The 26499-nt window shown below is 34.7% G+C and overlaps 1 pseudogene; it reads right to left on the bottom strand.

Annotated features, from left to right (window-relative positions):
* Positions 1-7243: 7243 nt before the first annotated feature.
* On the bottom strand, positions 7244-7808 carry LOC125995723 (EEF1A lysine methyltransferase 2-like; annotated as a pseudogene).
* Between the last annotated feature and the right edge of the window lie 18691 nt (positions 7809-26499).

Below are 26499 nucleotides of genomic sequence, written 5' to 3'. Positions count from 1 at the left end.
ACTCATCACTCTTTGCGGTGAGCTTCATGAGGTGAGCTGGAACTTCCAGCCCTCCTCTCTTTTGTCTCTGAAAATTATTATTGCAAGAATGTCTTTCATTTTTCTTAAAACCCATAGATGAGTGAGACCATTCTCTGTCTTTCTCTCTCTCTGACTTACTTCACTCAGCATAATAGATTCCATGTACATCCATGTACAGGAAAATTTCATGACTTCATCTCTCCTGACGACTGCATAAATATTCCATTGTGTATGTGTACCACAGTTTCTTTAGCTATTCATCTGTTGAAGGGCATGTTGGTTGTTTTATCTATTTAATCCTTTTGTATTTGCTAGAAAATTTTGTGATTACACTGCTTCAATGTACACTAGTGAAGTGGAAGGTATTTTTTCTCCTCAAGATTCTTAATAACATCTGAAAATCTCTTATTGTGTAAGGTAATATATACACAGATTCATGGGAATAATGCCTGCATTATAATTATATTATTATAATTTTCCATGATTTGAAATTGAATTATCAAATTGACTATAAGAAATAAAGAAGCAAATCTGACACTATTCTAACCTGCAGTTTATAAAACTACTGATTTTCATTTATCCTAGTTTAGAAAAATATTCATCAGGAGTTTTTCAGAGTTGAAGAAAACAAAATAGAGACTGATTTACTGAGTTATCTACTGAGTTTTTATTTATTGAAGAAGATTCAGTGAAACCATAAAACATCTTCAAAGTCAAATGGCTGGAAGGAGGTGATTGTTGACTTAAATCATCTTTGGATTACAGATGATGTTTGCATTGATCATCATATTGTACACCTGAAAAAGCCTTTCTCTCTCAATAAAGGTGAAGAAAACCAAAGATATAAATATCAAAAGATAGTTTCTGGTTTTGCAAAGTGAATTGCTTATTCTATCATGTCATAATTGCTATAAAAGTTACCCATTTTTGATCAGTGATATCAGTACAGAAATAATTGTGCCCATCCAGTCCTGGAGTTTCTTTGTGGCAGAGTTTTAATTTCACCAATAGTGGTTCTTATATTCAGTGTATATGTGGGCCCAACTGTCTTTGGAAACACTCTCTTTTAAGATCATATACACTTAAAATTTCAGAATAAATATATATTAAAAGAATATTAGTTAATTTTAGTTATTAGGAACAAAAATTTATTAATAATTTTCATGTCATTAGTTACTTATAAAAATGAAAATCCATGTCAGTAAACTCACCATGGAGAGTCCTTTAAGAAAATCTTTCAGAATTCTTATAAGAATAATCAGTTCATTATATTTTTATGTGTTTTTGTATTTTTGTATTTTGGGGGGGCAAACTTGGCTGCATTTGGGGATTACTTCTGGCTTTATACTCAAAAATAGCTCCTGGCATGTTTAGGGGACCATATGGAATGCTGGGGATTGAACTTGGGTTGGCCACATGCAAATCAAATGCTCTAGCTACTGTGCTATTGTTCCGGTACCAATCAGCTTATTCTTGTACCTTCATGTGTTAAAGACAAAAAAGTAATAGTGGGTAATGAGTCATTTCAGAGAAATGAAGTCTATATATTTCAGAGAAATGAAGTCTTGATTATGAAGTATGCAGTTACTAATGGACATTGGTATATGTTGCAGAGACATTTTCATTTGCCCTCTTAGATATTTTTATTATGTCAGGTGGCCTTAATCATGCCGTTTTATAAATATAAATGCATTTTTTATTTATCACAGGGTATTATTGTGCAAGCAAGGGTCCCCCAAAAGTGTTCAAGACACATATAATATAAAGCTTTTAGGGACACACTGAATGATGCTTTGAATTTACCTCTGCATTTGTGCTCAGGGGTCACTCCGAACTGTGCTTGGAGAAATAAATGTTAAAAGAAGTGATTCCAACTGGAGTAGGCCACATGCAAGCCATGTACTTAAATTTCTGTACTATCTATTCCCACACTTTATTTTTCTGAAAAAAAATTATTAATAATTATTTTTTAATTCAAAGACAAGCAACGGACCATGCCTCTACTTTGATTTTCCTGTTAATTCACTAGAAATCTGGTTCAGTTTATCTTCTGATAGATTGATAAACTTGTGTTCAACACTTTGCTAACACTTTGCTAACTCTTCTACATAAGATTTCAATTGTAGCTGTAGATTCATGATAGCTACCATTTTATTGAGCTTCAGTGTGGCATTTACCCTCTAACCTAACAGAATTTAAGAGCACTGAAGATTGAGGGATGAATAGATCCAGTAGGTTAAAGAGCATCATCTCGTTTCTAGTACTGGAGGCTAGACAGCAAAAGTAAACTCTCCATGGCTTTTAACTAGGTTTTCTGGGTGAATTAACAAAAACATGAGAATGAATATAAGAGGAAGCATAAGCTTTTCTGGCAAAAACCATCACTTTAATTGACTTAACTTCAAATCCTAAATTAAGAAGAGAAAAAGTGAAGATGGTTTTACTGGGAAGCAAAACTAATAGGTTATATGACAAGGTTCTGATAATAGAAAAAACAGGCATTATTTATTAGACCTATTTATTGTGACTTTTTAAATTAATTGCCATATTATTCCACAGAGGATATGAAGCAGCTTAAAGGAAGACGGTTGTAAATTGTAAGTACTAAATGAAAAGATAAGGCAGAAAGTCCTTGATAACAAAAGCAAGGCCTGATTGAGGGAGGAAAATGCAGAAAATAAAGTAATCTGTTTTTACCATCCTGAAGTTACAGGGAGTAAAAAAGGAAATTTTTTTTTTTTTGGTTCTTGGATCAAAGACCTTTTCAATGCGTTAATAGGGGCCTGGTGCTTTAGGGAATTTACTGTAATTTACTTTACTCTCCCTAGTAAGCCAATTAAAGTTTTTTTCTTTAAATAAATATAGCTTTTTGGTGACTTCTTGCTTGTTATCTTTTTTATTTATAATAATATTGAATTTTCTGATTACTGCAGGTGATATATACTTTTTTGGCATCCAATTAAGTGCAGGCTACTAGGGACTTGTAGAACACAGATCTAAATCAGTCAACTTGTGGACAACATTCACACATTCTTGGTTTTTGCAAAACAAGTACTGAACGTGCAAATATAAAGAAAAGTACCTATAAAAAAGTCTATAATGATTTGTTTCCATCCTATTTGTACAGGTAGCGAATCCAAATAAACCTGAACAGTTCATTTTCTCCTTAAAATAATTTTTATTTTATAAAAAAATAAAAAGGAAAAGACAAAAAGAACATTTTTTTTTTTACCTATTTGGTAATTAATTCAGAAATTAAGAAAATAGAGGTGAAAGCAGTAGCACAGCAGGTAGGGTGTTTATCTTGCACAGGTCAACCTGGGATCGATCTCTGGAATCTCTTATGATCCCCCCAAGTACTGCCAGGAATGATCCCTGAGTGCAGAGTCAGGAGTCTGAACACAATAGGGTATGGTCTGAACACCCAAACAACATAGGGTATGGCCCCATAACAAAACAAACAACAAAAGGAAGAAAATATATTTATTTTATCTACTCATAAATCAAAGAAATTACTTTGTCAATAAAAATAAAGCATATTATTATTTTTCAGCAGTATAAATAACAGTTGACAATTTGGGGGGAAGGTTAGGAGGGTAGTAAAGTGATAAATATTGAGTGACTATTTCAGAAGTCTTAACTGAAATGAACCTTAAAAATGTAATTGAAAAATTCAGATTATATTATATTCACTTTGCACCTTTCAAATTTTGTTTTAAATTCAGGAATATAGCAAGAAAAACCCAAATTTTGTTTTAAATTCAGGAATATAGCAAGAAAAACCTTATTTTTCTAAGCAAAAAAATGTTTAAAATACAGTCTTTAGCAACTTTATTGAAAATATCTCAAATCCTCCTTATGATCTTTTGTATATTTATTTTTAAAATATTTGACTAGTATATGTTTATATATTATTTTTATATCTATGTTTTTATGAAACATTTTCTCACATATCCATCATTTTGGTTGCTTGATACTTGTATTGTTTTGGGGCTTTTTTGTTACTTATATTTTTTCATTATTATTAAGTGTATTAAGCTTTCTTGTAAGTTTTAGGACATACTTTTTGGCAATTTTAATTCTTTGGAAATTACTAGGGCTAATTCTATAACTCAATATAGGACCAATTTTGGTGAATGTTATATGTGCATACAAATTATGTTTATTGTATAGTTGTTGAATGCCAGTGTTCAAGTCAAGTTGCATAAACTCTATCTATCTTTATCTATCTATCTATCTATCTATCTATCTATCTATCTATCTATCTATCTATCTATCTATCTATCTATCACCTATCTATCTATCTATCTATCTATCTATCTATCTATCTATCTATCTATCTATCTATCTATCTATCTATCTATCTATCTATCTATCTATCTATCAAATCTATCCATCTATTTATTTATCTATGTTTTGGGGCCACTCACAACTTTGCTCAGAGATTGTTCTTGATTCAGAGCTCAGGGAAACATATGTGATGTTGGGGATTGATTAAACCTGGGTCAGCCAGATGCAAGACAAATATTTGATTTACTGTGCTTTGTCTTTTTCATAGAAACACACCAACTTAAATGCCAATGTGTACCTAATTTTAAATTTTCTCAAAACAATGAAAAGAGTTTAAAATATCAAAATGTTTATTTAATTATTGAATTAAATTAATCCCAAATTAAACCAAAATAAACCCAAATATTTGAATTAGTGGGAAAAAGAAAAGAAGGAAGGAAATAAGGAAGGGAGGAAGAGATGGAGTGATGGAAGGAGGGAGGGAAGGAGGAAGAAAAAAAGAAAGAAAGAAGGAAAGAAAAAAGAAAGAAAAGGCTCAACGTGATATCATAAAACAGGTAAACCAGTTTGTCAATATCAATATAAATATTAAATTTAAATGATTTTGGCATTTTTATGAAGGTATTAAATGTCTTAAAATTTGATTAAAATGGGCCAGAGAGATAGCATGGAGGTAAGGTGTTTGCCTTTCATGCAGAAGGATGTTGGTTCGAATTCCGGCATCCCATATGGTCCCCTGTGCCTGCCAGGGGCTATTTTTGGGCCTAGAGTCAGGAGCAACCCCTGAGCACTGCCAGGTATGACCCAAAAACCAAAAAAAATTTTTTTGATTAAAACATATAAATATGAGTCCAGATTATTAACACCAAATTTTATGAAATCTAGAGATAAAAATTTAGGTCTTAAATTGAGATATATATATATATATATATATTCATCAAATATAAGGGCTAAGCATTTTGAGAGTCTCAATTATTTTATTCTAATTACTCAATAAAGGTAATACTTTGCATATATTATGTTAAATAAAATATATGACTGATAATAATTTCCTTTTTTACTATGTAATGTGACTAACTAGAAAATTATATAAGGACCAATTTAAGTCACTTAGCCTTACTTGTGAATCCACAAATGCCTTTAATGGAAAAGTATTGAAAAATGTAAATTTACTACTATAATCTCAGCCTCCTGAAAAATTGAATATATAGTAAAAATTATATATATTTGTTGACCACACTGTGCTATGCAGATAAAAACTGAAAAGATATTTTTGCTTATTTGAAGACATACTGATAGCCAATCCAAAGCATTGAAAAGACTGAACCTGGGGCCGGTAAAGTGGCGCTAGAGGTAAGGTGCCTGCCTTGCCAAGCGCTAGCCAAGGAAGGACCGCGATTCAATCCCCCGGCGTCCCATATGGTCCCCCCAAGCCAGGGGCAATTTTTGAGCGCTTAGCCAGGAGTAACCCCTGAGCATCAAACGGGTGTGGCCAAAAAAGGCAAAAAAAAAAAAAAAGAAAGAAAAGACTGAACCTCTAAAAATTGAGTAAGAAAGAAGTCAGATTCTTAAAAAGATTAAAATCAAGTTTTAAATGAGCTTAAGAGAAATAAGTCAGTTGGAAGAAGATAAATATGAGATAAGATCACTCATATTTGATCTATCAAGAAACAGGACAAGGGAATGAGAGGCTTTCAATGATGGCAAACTCTTGTCACCGGATGATAGTACTAGAGGATAGCATGCAAAAGAAAAGGCATTTTCTGACCGGAGCGGTAGCGCAGTAGTAGGGCATTTACCTTGCATGCGACTGACCCAGGACTGACCTTGTATCCATCCCCCAGCATCCCATATGGTCCCCCAAACCAGGAGCAATTTCTGAGCGCATAGCCAGGAGTAACCCCTGAGCATCACCAAGTGTGGCCCCCAAACAAAACAAAACAAATAAAAAACGGCATTCTCAGTGTAATTGCCAAATAAATATACCTTTTACTATATATTCAACTTTTCAGGAGGCACACTTTATTAGTCTAGACATAAAATTTACTTTTAGGACCTTCTCGTTTCCACAAGATATTGATTGCTTTAAGTTCTGATTTCATTAGTAGTGTCTCTGAAATTCAATTATGTCTTTCCAGTGTCTTTTGTATGCTGAAAAGTCTATTCAGCCTTTTCTTCTATTGTTCTATTTTAGTTCATTCTCTAAGTCATTTTGTAAACATTACTTGTGAATCCACAAATGCCTTTAATGGAAAAGTATTGAAGAATGTAAATTCACTACTATAATCAGCCTCTCAAGTAGAGGTTGCCTTTGTACCATGGTGATGATTTCATTTAGATAAAAGTTTTTTTTTTAAATCACCATTCAATCCAAAATAATATCCTTTTTATGTTTTACAAATAGTCTAATAAAATGATAATGAAGCTGTTTTGCTGATTAGTCCAGTCAAGAAATAATCCAGTCAAAACTTTATAACTCATAAATTTCAAAACTTCAATTCCACTTTCTCAAGCACAAAAATAAAGAATGCATGCATGCTTGCTTTCTGTAAATTCCTTTTTTTGCGGGGGGGGGGGCAACCTGGCAGTTTTCAGGGGTTACTCCAGGCTCTGCACCCAGTAATCGATCCTAGCAGGCTCAGGGGACCATATGGTATGCTGGGAATCAAACCCCGGTCTGTCCTGGGCTAGCTGCATGCAAGGCAAACACCCTACCGCTGTGCTATCTCTCCAACCTCTTTCTGTAAATTCATTGCTTTCGAGCTTCCAAATATTCATAGTTATAGAACATTGTTCTTAAGAAAAAGAATATTAAAAATACTTTAAGTACAAGAGAAAAATTTTGTTGATATCTAAAACCTAATCATTGAAATGGTCACAAAAAAAATATCTATCCTATCAATGTGCCTCATTGGTATTTATAAAGTGCTCATTACACTTGTTTGTGTACATTATAGATAAGTTGGCTTGGAGGTAGTTTCTTTAAAAGGCTAACTGAATTGGTCCAGTCATAAGTCTCACTGTTGTGGAAAATCCATGTTGCTAAACTATGTCCAGATCTGCCTCCAAGCTGAATCAGTGTTGGAAACTCTTCAAAAAGTTTTAATCCTTTTCTGAATTAATTCAACAACTCTTCTCAGTCCAATTACTTGATCTTATTAGAGGAAAGCCTTTCATTTGCAACACCCTGGAGAGAAATTTCCCGTATTTTGGCCTCTTCTCAACTGCATTGCCAGTATAAGGTTTATACCATCAACGATCCCTTTGTCAATACAAACATGAAATCCTCACAGTTTGTGGGAAGATTAAAAAAAACATCTACTTTCAATATAATTTTAGATCAACTTTCTTTCTCTATACTCCCAGAAAGCTTTAATTCAGAAAGAGAGTAATCAATTTTAGTAATATTAGAGAAACCAAATGCTGAAATTTTAAGCAGGGATTTTTTTAATCAATTGAAACACGATTTCCATTTCCAATAGCAAACACTAAAACATACAAAGTATGCATTGTTTCTTTTTCTTTTTTAATAATTTCATTTCAACTTATCTGGAAACAAATGTATTATGATCAACCATATCAACTATGTATACATGGGTTTTTTGTTTTTTGTTTGTTTGTTTGTTTTTGCCACACCTTGTGACACTCAGAGGTTATTCTGGCTACGAGCTTAGAAATCACTCCTGGCTTGGGGGACCATTGGGATAGCTGGGGAATCAAACCGCAGTCCATTCTATGTTAGCACATGCAAAGCAAATGCCCTACTACTTGCGCTACCGCTCCAGCCCTGTATACATGGTCTTTAAATAAAGTAACTTATATTAAAAATATTTCACATATTTTCCTACTGTAGAATTTGTATTTTTCAAAATAATTTTTTTCTTTTTTCAAAATAAATATTCATAGCTGAAAAAAGATTTTAAAGGCATAAAAATCAACATTTATAGGGCAGGTAATCTTTAAAAAACCATCTTTCATTATTTTTAACATTGGCATATCTATGGTGAGATATTTTTTGTCTTCTTCTTTCTTCTTCTTCTTTTTCTTTCTTTCTTTCTTTCTTTCTTTCTTTCTTTCTTTCTTTCTTTCTTTCTTTCTTTCTTTCTTTCTTTCTTTCTTTCTTTCTTTCTTTCTTTTTTTCTTTCTTTCCTTCCTTCCTTCCTTCTTTCTTTCTTTCTTTCTTTCTTTCTTTCTTTCTTTCTTTCTTTCTTTCTTTCTTTCTTTCTTTCTTTCTTTCTTTCTTTCTTTCTTTCTTTCTTTCTTTCTTTCTTTCTTTCTTTCTTTCTTTCTTTCTTTCTTTCTTTCTTTCTTTCTTTCTTTCTTTCTTTCTTTCTTTCCTTCTTCTTTCTTTCTTTCTTTCTTTCTTTCTTTCTTTCTTTCTTTCTTTCCTTTCTTTCTTTCTTTCTTTCTTTCTTTCTTTCTTTCTTTCTTTCTTTCTTTCTTTCTTTTTTCTTTCTTTCCTTCCTTCCTTCCTTCTTTCTTTCTTCTTTCTTTCTTTCTTTCTTTCTTTCTTTCTTTCTTTCTTTCTTTCTTTCTTTCGTTCTTTCTTTCTTCTTTCTTTCTTTCTTTATTTCTTTCGTTCTTTCTTCCTTCTTTCTTCTTTCTTTCTTTCTTTCTTTCTTTCTGCTTTCTTTCTTTCTTTCTGCTTTCTTTCTTTCTTTCTTTCTTTCTTTCTTTCTTTCTTTCTTTCTTTCTTTCTTTCTTTCTTTCTTTCTTTCTTTCTTTCTTTCTTTCTTTCCTTCTTTCTTTCCTTCTTTCTTTCTTTCTTTCCTTCCTTCTTTCTTTCTTTCTTTCTTTCTTTCTTTCTTTCTTTCTTTCTTTCTTTCTTTCTTTCTTTCTTTCTTTCTTTCTTTCTTTCTTTCTTTCTTTCTTTCTTTCTTTCTTTCTTTCTTTCTTTCTTTCTTTCTTTCTTTCTTTCTTTCTTTCTTTCTTTCTTTCTTTCTTTCTTTCTTTCTTTCTCCTCCTCTTCTTCTTCCTCCTTTTTTATTTAGCAGAGAGAAAGGAGTAAAATGTTCATGGGTGAAGGCTGGTTGTATAGTATAAGACTTAAACTCAATTATGAACAACTTTGTAATCACAGTGTTCAAATAATATAAAAAAACCATTTTTTTGTTTTTTAGGTCACACCTGGTGGCACCCAGGGTTTACTCCTGGCTTTGCACTCAGTGGTGATTTCTGGTGATGCTCATGGAATCATATGAGATGCGAGAATCAAACTTGGGTCAGCCTTGTGCAGGGCAAACTTCTTACCCGCTGTGCTATTGCTCCAGCCCAGAATAAACAAATTCTTTGACTGACATACTAATATCTATGTATTCATAGAGACTTAAGTTTAACATTCTTGCTTTCTACTTTTATTTAAATTATGCATAATTACAGTCAATTTAAAGAATATCATAGAGTCATGGCACTATAAAGGCAAAAGACAGTCCACAGTGGAAATCAAATTAGAAGAAAAGATGGACTTCAATCATGAGGGAGAGAAGAGGAATAAAAAGTAGGATGGTGATTAAAAAAAGGATTATTAGAAAGCCAGAGCAATAGTACAGCAAGTGGTACATTTGCCTTGCACAATGGTAGACCCAGGTTTGCTCTCAGGCACTTCAGATGATCCTTGGAACTCAGTTGAGTAACCCCTGCACAGATCCAGGAGAAAGTTTTCAGAACTGCTGGGTGTGGGCTAACCCTACAAAAAAAGATTTTAGAGACAAAAATAATCAAGGATATTTGCATGGATTTCTTTGAGTTAAGAATTATGTAATAAAGAGCAAAATAATTTTTATAAAATGTATAGTTTATATGTCATATATAGGAACTTGATATCCATATCTATTAACTAACTGGATATCCTATTAATGTTCCTAATTACGATGGAAAATTTGGGAAATTTTCTTCTTACTGTTGAAATATATTTTGAGGGTTTTGAAAGAGGAGTTCTATAATTATGTCTGAATGAAAATTTTAGTTCATTTTTAAAAAAGCCTTAAAATATCACTTACATCATGTTTCTCCCCTCTAAAACTGTGGAGGGAAGGTGCTATGCATGTTGCGCCATGAAAATCTCCAGAGAGTCAAATCGATGAGAACTTTTATAAGTTTTCTTCAAAACACACACTCACACCACTCCTTTTGAAATTTTCTTACCTGATATGCTTTATACTCCATTTAATTGTGACATTTAGCAGTCGCGCCCTTTCCAGGGAAGTGCTTATGATTGTGCCTTGTAATATTTCAGCTGGTTTTGATTTTCTCTTTCTTGTTGCTTCTTTTGGACATAAAAATTTGTAAATTGAAGATCAATAGAGGGTGTGCCAGCAACTCTTATGCTATTTCCTTGGTTGCTTTTATAAACTCTTCTGTGGGATTTTTGGGAAAGAATATGGGAACAAACCCCAACATCCTAGCCCTAAATGTCTTCTACTGATAGACCAGGGAATTTTAGGAAATTTTATATGAGTGAAGGATGGAATAATAGCACTGAATAAGGTAAAACATGGTTTATGGGAAAAATTGGAAATTTGATGTAAGATGATATATTTCTGTAAATCTAGGTTTTTGTTTTTATTTTTTTATTTTTTATTTTTGGTTTTGGGTCACACCCGGTGATGCTCAGGGGTTTCTCCTGGCTATGTGCTCAGAAATCACTCCTGCTTGGGGGACCATATGGGACACCTGGGGACTCAAACTGCAGTCCGTCCTAGGTTAGCACATGCAAGGCAAACTCCCTACCACTAGAGCCACCGCCCGGCCCCTGTAAACCTAGGTTTTAAGGCTATTTATGTACACTGACTTACAGAATAAATCACACTCAGGCAAATATAGTCTTTCTTATGCATGCATACGTGCACTCACACACAGCATTCTCACATACACACACGTTTGATTTATAAGATCCATCCACAAGTTGTAGAAATTAGTATTTTAGGGTTTATCATTGTTATTTCAATCACCACTTCTATTTTTAAACTATCACCATAGTTATTAGGTAAAAAAATATCTTCTAGGTAGTAGTGATAACTATCTCCAAATATATAGGTCTTTATTAAGGTTTGATAATGTATATGGCTTATTCCATGTTTCAGATTTAATGATATTGTGAACAATTACCTGAGAAGCCATTAAACCATAATTTTGGATGCCATGATAATACCTTGTGCTGCAACTCAGGGAAATTTGAGATGTGAAAAGGATGGATTCCATGTTCTTTGCATTTATTGTTTTACTAATATTAGAGAATTGCTCACACAATTTATTTTGAAAGAATTCCTCCAAACTTTCACTTTATGAAAACCTAAATTATCTCTGAATAACAACTGGAATATTAATTAAGGTCAAATGTAGTCTCCTTTGAAATAAACTCAAGAGTTCTTAATTACACTGTCTGTTAAGTAGCACTACATTTTGTAGCCAAAATATAAATAATAAGATGAAATATGAATAAAACCAATAATGGCCATTATAATGTTTTCTATAAATGTTTTCTATTATCTAATTATAGTACCAATGAGTTTGTTAAAATGCAGGTGTCTGGATTCATTAAGAAGTCTAATTCAGGGCCCGAGACATAGCACAGCGGTGTTTGCCTTGCAAGCAGCTGATCCAGGACCAAAGGTGGTTGGTTCGAATTCTGGTGTCCCATATGGTCCCCCATGCCTGCCAGGAGCTATTTCTGAGCAGACAGCCAGGAGTAACCCCTGAGCATTGCCGGGTGTGGCCCAAAAACCAAAAAAAAAAAAAAGAAGTCTAATTCAGGTTTTGTTATAAATCCTCACATAATTTCTTCATGTTCATACAAGCACTAATCATTTGAAACCCAATTAAGACCTTCTAAAAACATTCATAATTCTCTTTGTTTTATCCTATCTGGAACACTGTACTGAATTTATTCATGAGCATGTTTTTCTTGAACTCATAAAGTTTGGATTCTTCTTTCCTGTGTCATACCTGGAAATTTTCTTAACTCTATCAAATTGTCCAGAAAATTGGCCTATAAACAAGATGCCCCTACCCATAAAGTACCTTGTCATAAGACCAACAACAGACTCCAGGCATACTAAGTTGTCTAACACAAAATCTTTCTTCATGGTCCCAGGGAAAATTCTCATCAATCACAATTGTAGAAGTCAGGCTTCTGTAACTAGAGATCTTGGTTTTTGCAAGATCCCATGTCAAAGTCAGGGTGTCATGGAACATCTTCTGGTTTCATTTCACTATTAGGTGGTAAGGTAGAAAACATGTCCTGAAAGCAAGAGGTTGCTGTTTCCAAGTTATTAGGGTGTCATATGAACTCATCCTGGAGCACATTGGTGCCAGGGTAGCATTATGGCCTTCTCCTGTAGAAGTTCCATTTTTGATGTTGGTGTTGAAAACCATGCCAGTTCCAAAGATGGGATCCAAGGATCGGGGGTGAATGGTTGATGTCAATAAACTAAAATCTAAGTCAAGTCATTATGACAAGTGTTCAGGGTGAAAGGCCCATGTGCAATATAAAATCTAGAGGTTCCTATCTGTATTAGATAAGAACTTCTTTCTTTATGTAAGATTTCCCCATTTTAATATGCCTATGCAAAAAGGAGCAATGCCACATGATAATACTTGTGGATTTGGGGGTAAAAATAACAAGCTAAGTAATCCCTAAAACCTGGTTCTAACATGAACTTAGAACCCAAGAGAAACTTATCTACTAGAATTTTTTACTAAACTAAACATATCAAAAAAAAGGGACGAGGAAAACTACATTTGCATAAGGATATAATACATCTAAAGAAAAATATGAAGGAAATATACATATCCCCTTTAAGTGTTTGGAAATAGTGTAAGAGTGTGTGCAGATATGTTTAGTTTAGTAATTTGTATAAAGGAATGTAACTGTCTTTTGTGTACTGACTTTGTAGCCAGCCACTTTGCTGTATTGGTTTATTTTTAGGAGCTTTTCTGTAGACTCTTTAGGGTCTTCAATGTATATCATCATGTCACCTGCAAATAGAGATAGTTTGACATGCTCCTTTCTAATTTGGATTCTTTTAATTTCCTTCTCTTTTTTTTTGTGGTTTTTGGGTCACACCCGGCAGTTCTCAGGGGTTTTTCCTGGCTCTGTGCTCAAAAATTGCTCCTGGCATGCACGGGGGACCATATGGGATGCCGGGATTCGAACTGATGACCTTCTGCATGAAAGGTAAATGCCTTACCTCCATGCTATCTCTCCGGCCCCTAATTTCCTTCTCTTGTCTGATTGTTGTGAAGACTTCTAATAGTTTGTTGAATAAAAGTGGAAACAAAGGACATCTTTGACTAGTGCCTGATTTAGTGGCTATGCTTTCAGTTTTCCACCAATAAGAATAATATTGGGTCTGGACTTTTTTTTTTATTTAACCAACTTTATTACGTACATGATTGTATTTGGGTTTCAGTCATGTAAAGAACACCACCCATCACCAGTGCAACATTCCCATCACCAATGTCCCAAATCTCCCTTCTCCCCACCCAAACCTTGCCTTTTATTTTGAGTTTATGTTTGTTCTGACTATTCATGTGCGTTTCTTGTAGGCAGCAGAAGATTGGATTGAGTTTTTTGTTTCATTTAGCCACTCTGTGTCTTGTAACTGGTGCATTTAGTCCATTGACATTGAGAGAAAGAATTGCCCTTGGAGTTACTGCCATCTTTATATTGAAGTTTGGTGTGTCTGTTGGTCAGTCTTGTCTTAAAGTAGGCCATTCAGTTTTTCTTTTAAGAATGGGTTTGAGTCTGTAAAGTTTCTGAGCTATTGTTTGTCTGTGAAACCATGTATTGTTCCTTCAAACCTGAAAGTGAGTTTTGCTGGGTGCAGTATTCTAGGCGAAGCATTTATTTCATTGAGTTTTGTTATTATGTTCCACCACTGCCTTCTGGCCTTGAGTGTTTCCAGTGACAGGTCTGCAGTAAATCACAAGGATGTTCCCTTGAATGTAATTTCTATTTTCGATCTTGCTTTCAGAATTCTGTCTCTATCTGTAGGATTCGTCACTGTGACTAGGATGTGTCTTGGGGTGTTTTTTCTGGGGTCTCTTTTAGTTGGTACTCTTCGGGCATGCAGGATTTGATCACATGTATTCATTAGCTCTGGTAGTTTCTCTTTAATGATGTTCTTGACTGTTGATTCTTTCTGGAGATTTTCTTCCTGGGTCTCTGGGACTCCAATGATTCTTAAGTTCTTTCTGTTGAGCTTATCATAGACTTCTATTTTCATCTGTTCTTATTCTTTGAGTAATTTTTCCATTGTTTAATCATTTGCTTTAAGGCTTTTTTTTTCCCACTTTCTTCTACTGTATGGAATTGTTATTCATCTCATCTTCTAGTGTACTAATTCTATCCTCAGCTGCTGTTAACCCGTGGGAAAGCTCAACCATGTTTTTCTTCAATTCATCTACTGAGTTTTTCAGACCTGTTATTTGACCTGAAATTTCAGTTTGGAGTTTTCTGATTTCTATCTTTATATTCTCTTGATTATTATTAGTGTTCTCTTCAATACTTTCTTTGAGTTCTTTGAACATCTTCCATATTGCGACTCTAAACTCCTTATCTGAGAGACTGACTAGTTGGTTGGTCATGTTCAAGTCATCAGAGTTGCCATCGTCTTTCTCTATGTCTGACGCTGGCCTGCGTTATTTCCCCATTGTCACACTTGTATTGTGGGTTTTTCTACGTGTTGTGGTTGTATTCATTGGCTAAATGATGTGCATGGCCGGGAAGCAAAGTAGATCAGCCGTCTCCTCTGGCTCCACCCTTTCTGGGCTTGTAAACTCACCTCCAGGGAAGGCTCCAAGGAAGGTGAGCCGTTCTCAGATGAGCCACACACAGGATGAAATCAGGCTGAAAATGGAGCACAGCACAGAAGATAGGCAGATATGGGTGCTGGCATCTTAGTTACAGCAGAGTTCAGTGGCTTCCCCTCTGGGCGTGTAAGCTCAGCTCCAGGGAAAATTCCAGGGAAGGCAAACCCTCTGTGGATGAGCCACACACAGGATGAAATCAGGCCGAAAATGGAGCACAGCACAGAAGACAGGCAGATAGGGGTGCTGGCATCTGAGTTCTAGCAGAGTTCAGCGGCTTCCTCTTTCTGGGTTTGTAAAGTCAGCCATTTCTTACTCACTCACTTGCTCACTGGGTAGCTTCAGAATGCAGTTTTTTTGGGGTTTGCTTCCCAGGGCTCTGTGGAGAGCTTCAAGAATTCAGAAAAGACAGAGAAGCAAGGACAGGGCTCCCTTCAGGTCCTCAGTTTCCTCAGAAGAAGCACAGCAGGGCAGAGACTCTGCAGGTGAAGCAATCAATACTTCACCTGGCAGTCCCCACAGTCAGCTATTTCTCGCATATGTCCTTTTGAATGACTGTTTTTCTGTCCCAAACACTGTCAGGAATAATTCCTCAGTACAGATTCAGGATTTACCCCAGAGTATCCCCAGGTGAAGCTAATTCCAAAGTTGATTATTGTCTTCTGTTGCAAACTGCCCTTGATGGGGTTGACTGATGGAGGGATGGAGGATGAGGCCTTTCTCCACCAGCTCGGACCACACATCTGTTACCTGTTCAGCAGGTGGTTCTGAGGTGAATGTGGTGGGAGGAAAGCTAAGAGGCAGTCAGGCTTCTGAAGAAAACAGCTTTTATTCCGTGGAAGAGGCTAAAGCCAAAAGGCCCCAGAATCAACCCCAGGAAAAAAGCCGGATGAACACTTCTTTTAGTTGAATTTGGTTCTTATTTTCAGAGGCTTCAGGATGCAGGCCATGGCGCTCCTGCTGGCCCCTCTTGCCGAGCAGCGGGTGCGCCTGGGTTAGGGGCAGTCCCGGGGACAGGCAGATGGCTAGTACCACGGCAGGACCGCTCAGTATAATTTTTATATTTGTGATTTGTGTCCTAAAAAATGGTCTATTCTAAAGAAGGTTTTATATGCACTTGAGAAGAATGCATACTCAGCATTTTGAGCATGAAAGACCCTGGGTAGATACATTAATCCTAGTTCTTCTAGTTTCTCATTACAGCTCTTATGTCTTTGCTAGTATTCTGTCTAGTGGTGATAATAGCGTATTGAAATCTTCCACTATCATGTTTCCATTCATATGTTTCTCTAGGTTTGTCAGCTAAAGCTCATACATTTTGCTGGTTCTACATTTGGTGCATAACTGAGTTAATATTTTTTAGTCTGTTGTTCCTCTGATCCATAAATAATGTCCATCTTTGTCTTTAAGAACATTCTTGAGGTTGAAAGCAATTCAGTCTGATACAAGTTTGGCTGTCCTAACTATTTTTGTTTTACAGTGGATTGTATAATTGTTTTTTTTTTTTTTTTTTTGGTTTTTCGGGCCACACCCATTTGATACTCAGGGGTTACTCCTGGCTAAGTGCTCAGAAATTGCCCCTGGCTTGGGGGGACCATATGGGATGCCGGGGGATCGAATCGCGGTCCTTTCCTTGGCTAGCGCTTGCAAGGCAGACACCTTACCTCTAGCACCACCTCGCCGGCCCCGTATAATTGTTTTTTAATCATTTTCTCTGAGCCTGTGTCTATCCTGATCTTTTTATTGTGTTTTCTTCAGGGAGATGTCTGGATTGTGTTTTTTTGATTCAACCCACTACTCTGTGCCTTTTGATGGGAGAGTTTAATCCACTGACATTTAAGCAAACTATTGACAGAAAGGGTTGTTGTGCCATTATATTGTGTAGGGCTTTTATTGTTTCAATTGAGTATTTGGCTTATGTAATTGGTCTTTGTGTAATTCATTTAGAGTCAGTTTGGTTAGCACTAATATCGTGAGCTCTTTTTCGCCTGAAAATGTTTTTAACCTTCCCTCCCATGTAAATGAAAGTTTTGCTGGTAGTTTCTAAGATGAAAGTTTCTTTCATTCAGTAGTTGGACTATGTCATTCCACTTTTTTCTTGACTGTATTGTTTGAGATGAAAGATCTATTTTGATTTTTGTGCTATTTCCTTTATACTTGAGGTTTTTTCTCCTTACTGCTTTTAAGAGTCCTTCTTTCTCTCTCTTTCTCTCTCTCTCTCTCTTTTTTCTTTTGCCATTTTTATTAGTATATATCTAGGTGTTGTTCTGTTAGTTCTTATTTTGTTTGGCACCTCATTTTACCTCTTGGATTTGTACAGCAACCTCTTTCCAGAGAGTGGGAAAGTTCTCTGCTATTATTTCCCTTATTATTTGTTCTTCCCCTTTCCCCTTTTCCTCCCCTTCTGGTACTCCTATAATTTGGAGATTTTTTTTTGTTTGTTTGTTTTTGTTCATTAAGACCTACATTTTCTTCCAATGCTTTTTCTCTACTTTCTTTTTTGATTTCTTTAACACTGCTGGCTTGTAATTTGTCTTCAAGTTCATCTAAGCTATTCTCCACCTGTGTAATTCTGCTACAGTGGCTTGCTAACTTCTTTTTTTCTTTTATCAGTTCCATTTGTATGGATTCTTTCATCTCACAGAGTTCTTCTTTGAGTTGGTTGTATTGTTCATCTATAGATTTCTAATTTAATGGGTAGTGAATTCTTTTTTTTTTTTTTTTTTTGGTTTTTGGGCCACACCCGTTTGACGCTCAGGGGTTACTCCTGGCTATGTGCTCAGAAATCGCCCCTGGCTTGGGTGGACCATATGGGACGCCGGGGGATCGAACTGCGGTCCTTCCTTGGCTAGTGCTTGCAAGGCAGACACCTTACCTCCAGCGCCACCTACCCGGCCCCAAATTCTTAATTTCTATTGCTAAAACATTAAGTGTTGATTTTAGGTCCTCATCTGTAATGCTCAGGCAGTGTTGTGGGCTTACATTAAGTGTTGATTTTAGGTCCTCATCTGTAATGCTCAGGCAGTGTTGTGGGCTTGGAAATTTGCCAGGACGTCTTTCTGTATCCCCCAACTCCAGGTGTCTTCCATTGTTTTCCCAATTGTTCTTTGCGTTGGTGGGCTGTAATGCTGGAATTTTAGGGTGTTTATGACAGTGATCTATTGAACTGTTTGTATAAAAGGTGATTTATATATATATATATATGTCTGCTTTAGAGATTATTTTTTTAAACAAACGAGGTTACCTAAGTATTATAAAAATATTGCATTGGTTTGCTCAGCTGGGTTTTGAGCTGTACATTTTCTAAGAGAAAGAAGTGTTAGATTCAATCTGCTCGAACTATATGATATACATTGAAATGTCTTCACACAGATACACTAGTGTCCACACAGTTTGAGAGGAAGAGGGTTGATAGGAAGGACTGGAAGGTCCCTGTCTCCACCCAGATACAGACCTGAAATGGCTGCAGGAAGCAGGCTATTAGCATTGGCAATGTAATCTTGAAGGAGCAAAGATTAATTTTGTGCATTAATTGGCACATCTGTTAATAAGTAAATTCTGTGGCAAGCCTGTCTGTCTAGTTTCTGTTGTACCTCTATAACCAAGCATATTTTCATATTTATGTTAGATAAAAACTGAAAGCTATTCTCTTTAAAAATTAAGTGTTGTGGTATAGATTACAAAAGTATTTAAGTCATCGTTTACAGATATAATGCTGCTATATTATTCTTTAGTCATATGAACACTTGTACTTAGTAGTACAAGTAGAATGTTAACATCGTTTAAACCATTGGTGTCTCTCTCCTTAGAATTCCAACAATTTGGCCTCTCTTTTGACATTTGTACTTTAATTTCCAAGATCATTGGTTTTCTTTTCATATAGATTATAAATCTAGCTGATGTTTTAACTTGATTCTGCTGAATTTGTAATTTAGAAATTTTATTTTGTTTCAAGCAAAAATATAACTATAAAGCCATATAAAACCAGAAAAAAGTGAAAATATTATTTCTTAGTTATATTTCCTCTCCCATTTGTACATATTATCTTTGTTTTTATTGAGAAACATTACAACTTTTAAGTTAAAAATAAACCACAAATTTTCAATTTCAGACTTCTAAAAACAAGGCATTTTTGTCTTCAGGTAATAGGTATGTGGATGAAGGGAAGATAAGGTAAGATATCGTTTATGGAAGCTTGGAGAAATAGAATCATATCAATATTCAAGATAGAATAAAGCATTTATCAACAGATGAAAGATAAAGATGTGATATTGTATCCTACATACACAACACACACACAACAATAGCAAAATAATTCAGCCACAAGCAAGACAGAAATCTTGCCATATACTACAACTCAGATGGACCTTGCAGACATCATATCAAGTGAAGAAAGCCAGAGTAAAAAAAAAATACTACAAAGTATCATTTAAAGGTATAATTTAAATAAAAATTAAATTAAAAGAAGAAAAGTAAAAAAGTTGTTAGGGACTGGGGTAAAAGGGAAAGGAGGAGAGGGTATAAAAATTTAACTATAAATAAATATTGTCTCTTACTGGTGAGTTGGGCTGATCAGGTTGCATTGAATAACTGAAATTTGTTGAAGTTAATTCATAAATAAAGTGAGTTCATCAATACAATATACATATGTATATAATAATATGTAAAAACTCATACATATTTTGGAATAAAGTGATATAGGTGGTAAGTATATGTAAGAAAATACTTTCACATTTATCAAATTATTATAATATATAGCTTTACTTTATAATTTTATTTCATTAATACCTCAATACAGGTAATTTTTTGGTGATAGGTGTTTGGCTTTATTGGTCACACCTGCTATGCCTAGGGGTCACTACTGATTATATCCTCAGGAATTATTCTTGGCCTCTTTCAGGACACCATTTGTGGTGACCAGGCTCAAACCACAGTCCTCTACATTTAAAACAGGTGCTTAAACCCTGTACTATCCCTGGTTGTTTTCAGATGCTCCTGGCTTAGTGTTTAGGCATTACTCCTTCATGAACAGGAGATCATGCAGTATTGGAGAGAAATCCAAACCTCTAGCATGCAAAGTATTTGCTCAATTGATAGAATTCTCTAGCATCAAAGATAAAATTTTTGAAAAGATGGATCACACAATGAGAAAAATTCAATTATAGAGTTGATAGGACAAGATATTTAATTATGGAATTATTTTTTGGGGGGAAGTTATTTTAAAATAATCTTTCTATGTTTTAAGAGGCTTGCCTAAGTAATTTATTATATATATATATATTGTTTGTTTGTTTGTTTTTTGGGCCACACCCAGGGACCCTCAGGGGTTACTCCTGGCTATGCACTAAGAAATCACTGCTGGCTTGGGGGACCATCTGGGACACCTGGGGATCTAACCGCCATCCATCCTAGGTCAGCCATGTGCAAGACAAATGTCCTACTACTGCTCCACGGCTGTGACCCCTAAGTTATTGTTTTTTATTAATAATTAATTTTTAATTTATTTAAATTATAATAATTAATTATTATTTTTTTTAAACTTCTCCAATACACTTCCTTGAAGCAATTTTATTGTGGTGGTTAAGGAAGGATCATTTGCCGATTTAGTTAAAAAGCATTTCAAAAGATTCTATAAAAGACTAAAGTAGTGTGTCCTATAAGAGTTAATAAATTCTAAATTGCGGGGGCCAGAGAGATAGCATGGAGGTAAGGCGTTTGCCTTTCATGCAGAGGTCATCGGTTTGAATCCCGGCGTCCCATATGGTCCCCGTGCCTGCCAGGAGCAATTTCTGAGCCTGGAGCCAGGAATAACCCTGAGCACTGCCGGGTGTGACCCCCCCAAAAAAATAAATTCTAAATTGCAATATTAACAATATGGTGAGTTATCAATACGGTATGGTACTGTTGTCTGGAGCTGTAGCAGAATAATGGCTGTTAAACATTAAGTACAGCACCAATGACGGGGAGTCAGTCTTGTGATTGCTTAATGCCAAAGAACAGAGACCTCATTTGCAATCCTAACAGATTTGTAGGGCTATAAAACAGGTCAAGACACAGCATTAAATTTTTAGCTTTAAACATTTATGTGTGAGCTTTCCTTTCTCCCTCTTCCTAGTTTTAATCTGTCATTTATATGAAGAAATTGGAGAATATCTTTTCCTTTTTTCAAAAATTGCCCAAGTAGATAAAACACTAAATCTTTCCGATTTAATTCCTGATTGTTTACAGATTAATCTGGGGCTTCTAAATCTAAAAAGAAAAAAACAAGGATATGGTGTCTTTAAGAATAGTCAGCAGACAGCATTATTCTTGTTTCTGATCAATAAAAGACCAAGTAACTGCTGCGTTTTTATTTTTTTAATCACTAATAAGGTAGGCTTCCAAAAATTGCATCTCTCCTCATAGCTCAATAAAATGATATTATTTTTTCCACAAACCTGATTGGTGCTTTGAGCAGAGGGGGTGGAGACAGCAGAGAAGTCTTAGAACGCCAATACGATCTGTTCACTGGACAATGTTTAAAATCAGCCGAAGAAGTGGCGAGTAACATGAGTGTGGCTTTGTAAAGAACCAAGAACAAGATTTGAGCAAATCCATCCAAGAAGAGACTCCTTTTTAAAGGCAGGCCCTGCAAACCGGTGAGTTTTAACTAAGGAGTACAATGACTCAGAAACAACAAATTAAGTTTTACTATTCGAGAAATAGGATTTTGAATTAAATGATCACTCAAAGAGATTGAAAAGTGTGACTGACAGGCACAGACAAAGATTCTTAGCTCACCTTTTGGGGATGACATCTCTCTTTTTCTTTATGGTTGTAAGATAAATGAGAAATAAGTTTGAATCTTTTTGCTGATGTTTTATTCTGGATACCACTGTGAAACTGATAAAATTATTTGGATTTTTACCCTCTAATATATCAACTAATTATGTCCATTAAGTTTTTTTATTTAAAGACTTCTTGGTAACAAAATTCCAGATCAGGGATATACCAAAGTAGTCAACCAGTAATAGAATATGAGAAAGTTGCAGTTTTCCTTTGTGAGAAGCAAGCTGAGTTTCTTTTTAAAGTAAATAAGTCTGTAGTTTATTCATTTGTTTGATCCTTCCGGTTATATTAGTATTATTAAAATCTCATTACATGTGATTGATTTCTTTTTGAAAACAAATGAGCAGATTTTATTTTTTAAAAATTCTGCATGCTCCTCATGCTGACTGTTAGTATTGCTGAATGCCACTCCTAGCTAGGATGCAGGGTTCATGTGTTTGGTCCTGGTGTGTGGGGTCAGATAGGCAGTATTTGAACTGGAATATGAATAGATAATATCTGGTCTTTTACTTCAAGGCAATTTGAACTTTCCTTTTTTCCTTTTTTAACACTAGAATTTGAGGACAAGACAAGGAAATATTTTGTTTATCGTAAATATTCAGACCAAACAGGATTTCAGCTTGAGAAGATTTTGTAGAGTTGAGCTTCTAAATAATGCTAACAAGAATCTTAAGTGTTCAGTTTCAACTCTGGAGTTTTCAATTTCTGCACATTTCAATCTTTTGATACATAGAGGGAGTTTGGGCTACTTTATTGCTTCCCTAAGAAGTGCTCTGGGTTATATGGGAAGTTCCTTTAGCAAAAAAGTTGAATAAACTTTACGTTTCCACTGAATTGTCATCTTTAGTAGTTGAATAAGAGGAGTTTCTGGTTCTATGATTGCAAAGTATTAAGGGATGGCAAGTAAGCTGGTCATTATGATGTGAAATTTGTATCCCCCCTTTGGGAAACGTGGTTGGAGAACTGTGTTGGATGAACAGAATTTAATTTGAAATTCATGACTCAAATATTCAGAGAAGAAGATTGAAATGGACCATAGGTATATGATAGTTGGCTCTTCAAAGTTAATATTAATCATCTAAGGTTATATTGATGAAGACTTCCATATTGCTTATATTTTTTCTGTTACCTTCAATTTGCCAATTTGCTTCAAGCTTAACTGCTTAGGAATAAATTGACACAGAGATTGTTATTATTCTCAACAGAAAACTCTGCCTTCTCCTTAAATGGCTTTGAAGATATTGAATTAAAATTGATTTTTCTTTTGCTGGCTTGGGTCTGTAGAGGAAAAAAGTTTTTCCTTCTTTATTTTTCATTATTCACTTCACATTCCCCCTTTTCTCTCTTTTTATTTCCTATTACTTGCATGATTCTAGTTATATGGATTGAAATGATATTTTATTTTCTTCTCTAATGTCAATTGGAAACATAGCAAAACCCCTAAGGAATATTTATGTATTTCTTCTTAATAGCCAATCTCATCTGATTATAGGTTTTATAAAATCTCTCTTAGTTGTTATTATGTTTTATACCTGTAAACATTTTTCTGGGGTGAAAGCTAGGATCTCATTAGCACTAAGTAACTGGTAAAGGTTATTTCTCTAAAGATCTGGGTTCTGGGTATTTGAGTACTTTATCTCCTGATTGCTACTTTGCCTTTTAAAGTGCTCACAAGTTTCTACTTCAATCATAAAACAAAAATAATATGTAATTACATATGCTAAGATAAATCATATATGTTTACTAGAGTACAAGTTTTATCTTTAGCATATTAATATTGGTATATCCCATGGTTCACATTATGCACCTGAGGTTGCTGACAGAGAAAAACATTATTTTGAAGAACAGTTTCTGCTTATTGACTTCTATAGAACATTCAGTAAGCAAGAAAAGGCAAAATTACTGAGAAACAATTTTCAAGGTGTCACTTGGGGGTGACACAGATCCAAGGCAGTGCTAGAAAATGGTCTGGAACTCAAATGGGCATTGTTATCTGTGTGGTGAGATTTCAGAGATATAAGTTGAGGTTATTGCTAAAAAAGATCCTTCATCTCAACACTTGTAGGGCACCTAAGGAAAGAAAGTCCTGACTATATAATTGGAGCTGTTGGAAAATATATAGTTAAGTAAAATTAATGGGTAGGTGTAAACTTTTTACTTTGTTATACTTAGCAACAAATGCTTTAGTAAAACAAAAACAATAGCTATATAGTAATAAGATACCACTGCTACATAATTAGAAGATGGATTCTTCAAATACCTTCCTCCAAGTTACTCCAAACATTATTTCTATTAGAGCTGTATTACCACTGTGTAGAATAAAAAGGCCACTTTACATGCATCTTCAGCATTTTTTCTGTTTCTCTGAAGTATTTCATAATTCTATTGTTTTCAACCACGTATTTTGTGAGCATTCTGCTAGGCTGATACATTTTACTGATCCCCATTTTTCTTAGGGAAGAATTTATAGGGGAGGAAAATGGCTGGATTAAGGCCATCTTGGTACTTCCCCCAAGGGAAGCAGAATTTTAAGATTGGAGAGGGGAGGAGAGAGACAAAGAAGTCAAACACCCTCCCACCCCCGTAAAATAACCCCACTCTCTGCCATAGAGATAGTACAAGGGAAGGACACTAGCTTTGCATGTGGCCCATGGGGTGCTTGATCTGTCTTTTCATATAGTTCCCTGAAAACTATAGGATAACTTCCTGAGTTCAGAACCCAGAATAACTCTTGAACATTTCCAGGAAAGACATTTCTGGGTGCTTTGTTTTAAGATAACAGTGGTGAAAATTTCAGAGCCAAATAGGCAAGTAGGGAAGCTCATTTTGAGCAGAACATGCTCAAATACTTTGTAGGAGAAGCTATTCACAATGGCCCCACTTAAACTCTTGTCTTAATCCAGGGATAATTTAGTAGATTACAGTGCTAATTTTGTTGCTTATTATTTTTGAGGATACTTTTATATTTTTAAAGAAAAGTTTGAACAAAATTTGACTCAGATCTTTGATACTAATTTAGTGTGTTTATTTTCCACATTTTTTCCATTCTCTTTTCTATATTTGCTAAGTGTTTTTTCATAATGTCTTTCACTTTTTTGTATGAGACCACAGTTTCACTATTTCTTGATTTTTTTTATTGTGCAGTTATAAGATCTTTTTAGATTAGTCCTACTCACTCAAAAGATAGTTAAAACTTTTATGAGCAGTAAAGAGTAGAGATTTTAAAGATATTTTCATAATAAATTGTTAAAGAAGTCTCTTAGAAGCATTACTAGTGGTCTTAATTAGTTATTGATTAGTAACTGTGAGAAAAGTAGGGTTATTTTATTGCTTAAGAGATTATGCTAATATGAACAATCACATGTAATTTACTGCTAAAGGTTTAATTATATCTTCAGATAGAATCACACTAATTTATAAATTCAGAAGACTCTAAAGTAATTTATTTTCTACTTTCAAACAATATACTTATCCCCCAATCCTCACATTTTTCTTGAAATGTTGCTCTTTAAAGAGGCACTTTCAGGGTTATGCGATATTTCCATAGCAACCCAACACTCCCTTATTTCAATTTAAAGTTGTTTCTCTAGATTCAATATACTTTTAAAGTATATTGAATATTGTACCCCAGGGACAAAGGTGTCCTTTTAATTCTTTGTTCTTTCATGTAGTTTTAACAAATCAATTTTATTTCCTTGTATACAAAGTCCTTCCTGAGCTCTGCTATCACAAAATGTTTCCAGGTTACAAAATTTGGAAAAATCTGCATACCTTTTTAGGATCTTTTTAGAAACAATCTTTTTAGAGTTATGAATATTGCTTCAGATCACAGAAGATAATAAAACAATTAGGGTTTCACCAATTAACACACAGAAAGGCAAAATTAAATATAGAAATCACTTGAATGTGTGATTGGCTGAGAATCATTGGTTTTGACTGTAGTATGTCATCATTATAATACATTAAAATAATGAAGTGTTCTCTGTCTTAATATACATACAACCCTGATGCATACATCATATAATTCTGCATACATGCAGAATTATGCATACATATATACATGCATGTATCATATTATCCTGATGCATTCATAATCCTGATACATGCTATATATTGCTACACATTTATATAATTCTGTTACTGATATTTTATATTATTCTATTTTATATCAAATATTATTTATGTATATATTCACACTATATATATTTTTGTGTTTTATTTGGTTTTTTTTTTTTTGGGTCACACCTGGCAGCTCTCAGGGATTACTCCTGGCTCCACACTCAGAAATCACTCCTGACATGCTCAGGGGACCATACGGGATGCTGGGATTCGAACCAATGACCTTCTGCATGCAAGGCAAACTCCTTACCTCCATGCTTTCTCTCCAATCTTCACACAATATATTTATATTAACATATATCATATAATAGTATAATAAAATTGCATATGCATGTATGTATGATATGGTCAGAATTCGACCTTTAATTGTTCATTTACCTTACAGAAGGTGATGGGCCCCAAAGAACCATGTGACATAAAAATAAGAAAATG

The sequence above is a fragment of the Suncus etruscus genome, chromosome 18 (genome assembly GCF_024139225.1).
Source record: "Suncus etruscus isolate mSunEtr1 chromosome 18, mSunEtr1.pri.cur, whole genome shotgun sequence".
In the NCBI taxonomy this organism is placed as follows: domain Eukaryota; kingdom Metazoa; phylum Chordata; class Mammalia; order Eulipotyphla; family Soricidae; genus Suncus; species Suncus etruscus.
Note: the sequence above shows the minus strand (reverse complement) of the source record. Positions and strands in the feature narration are given on the sequence as shown.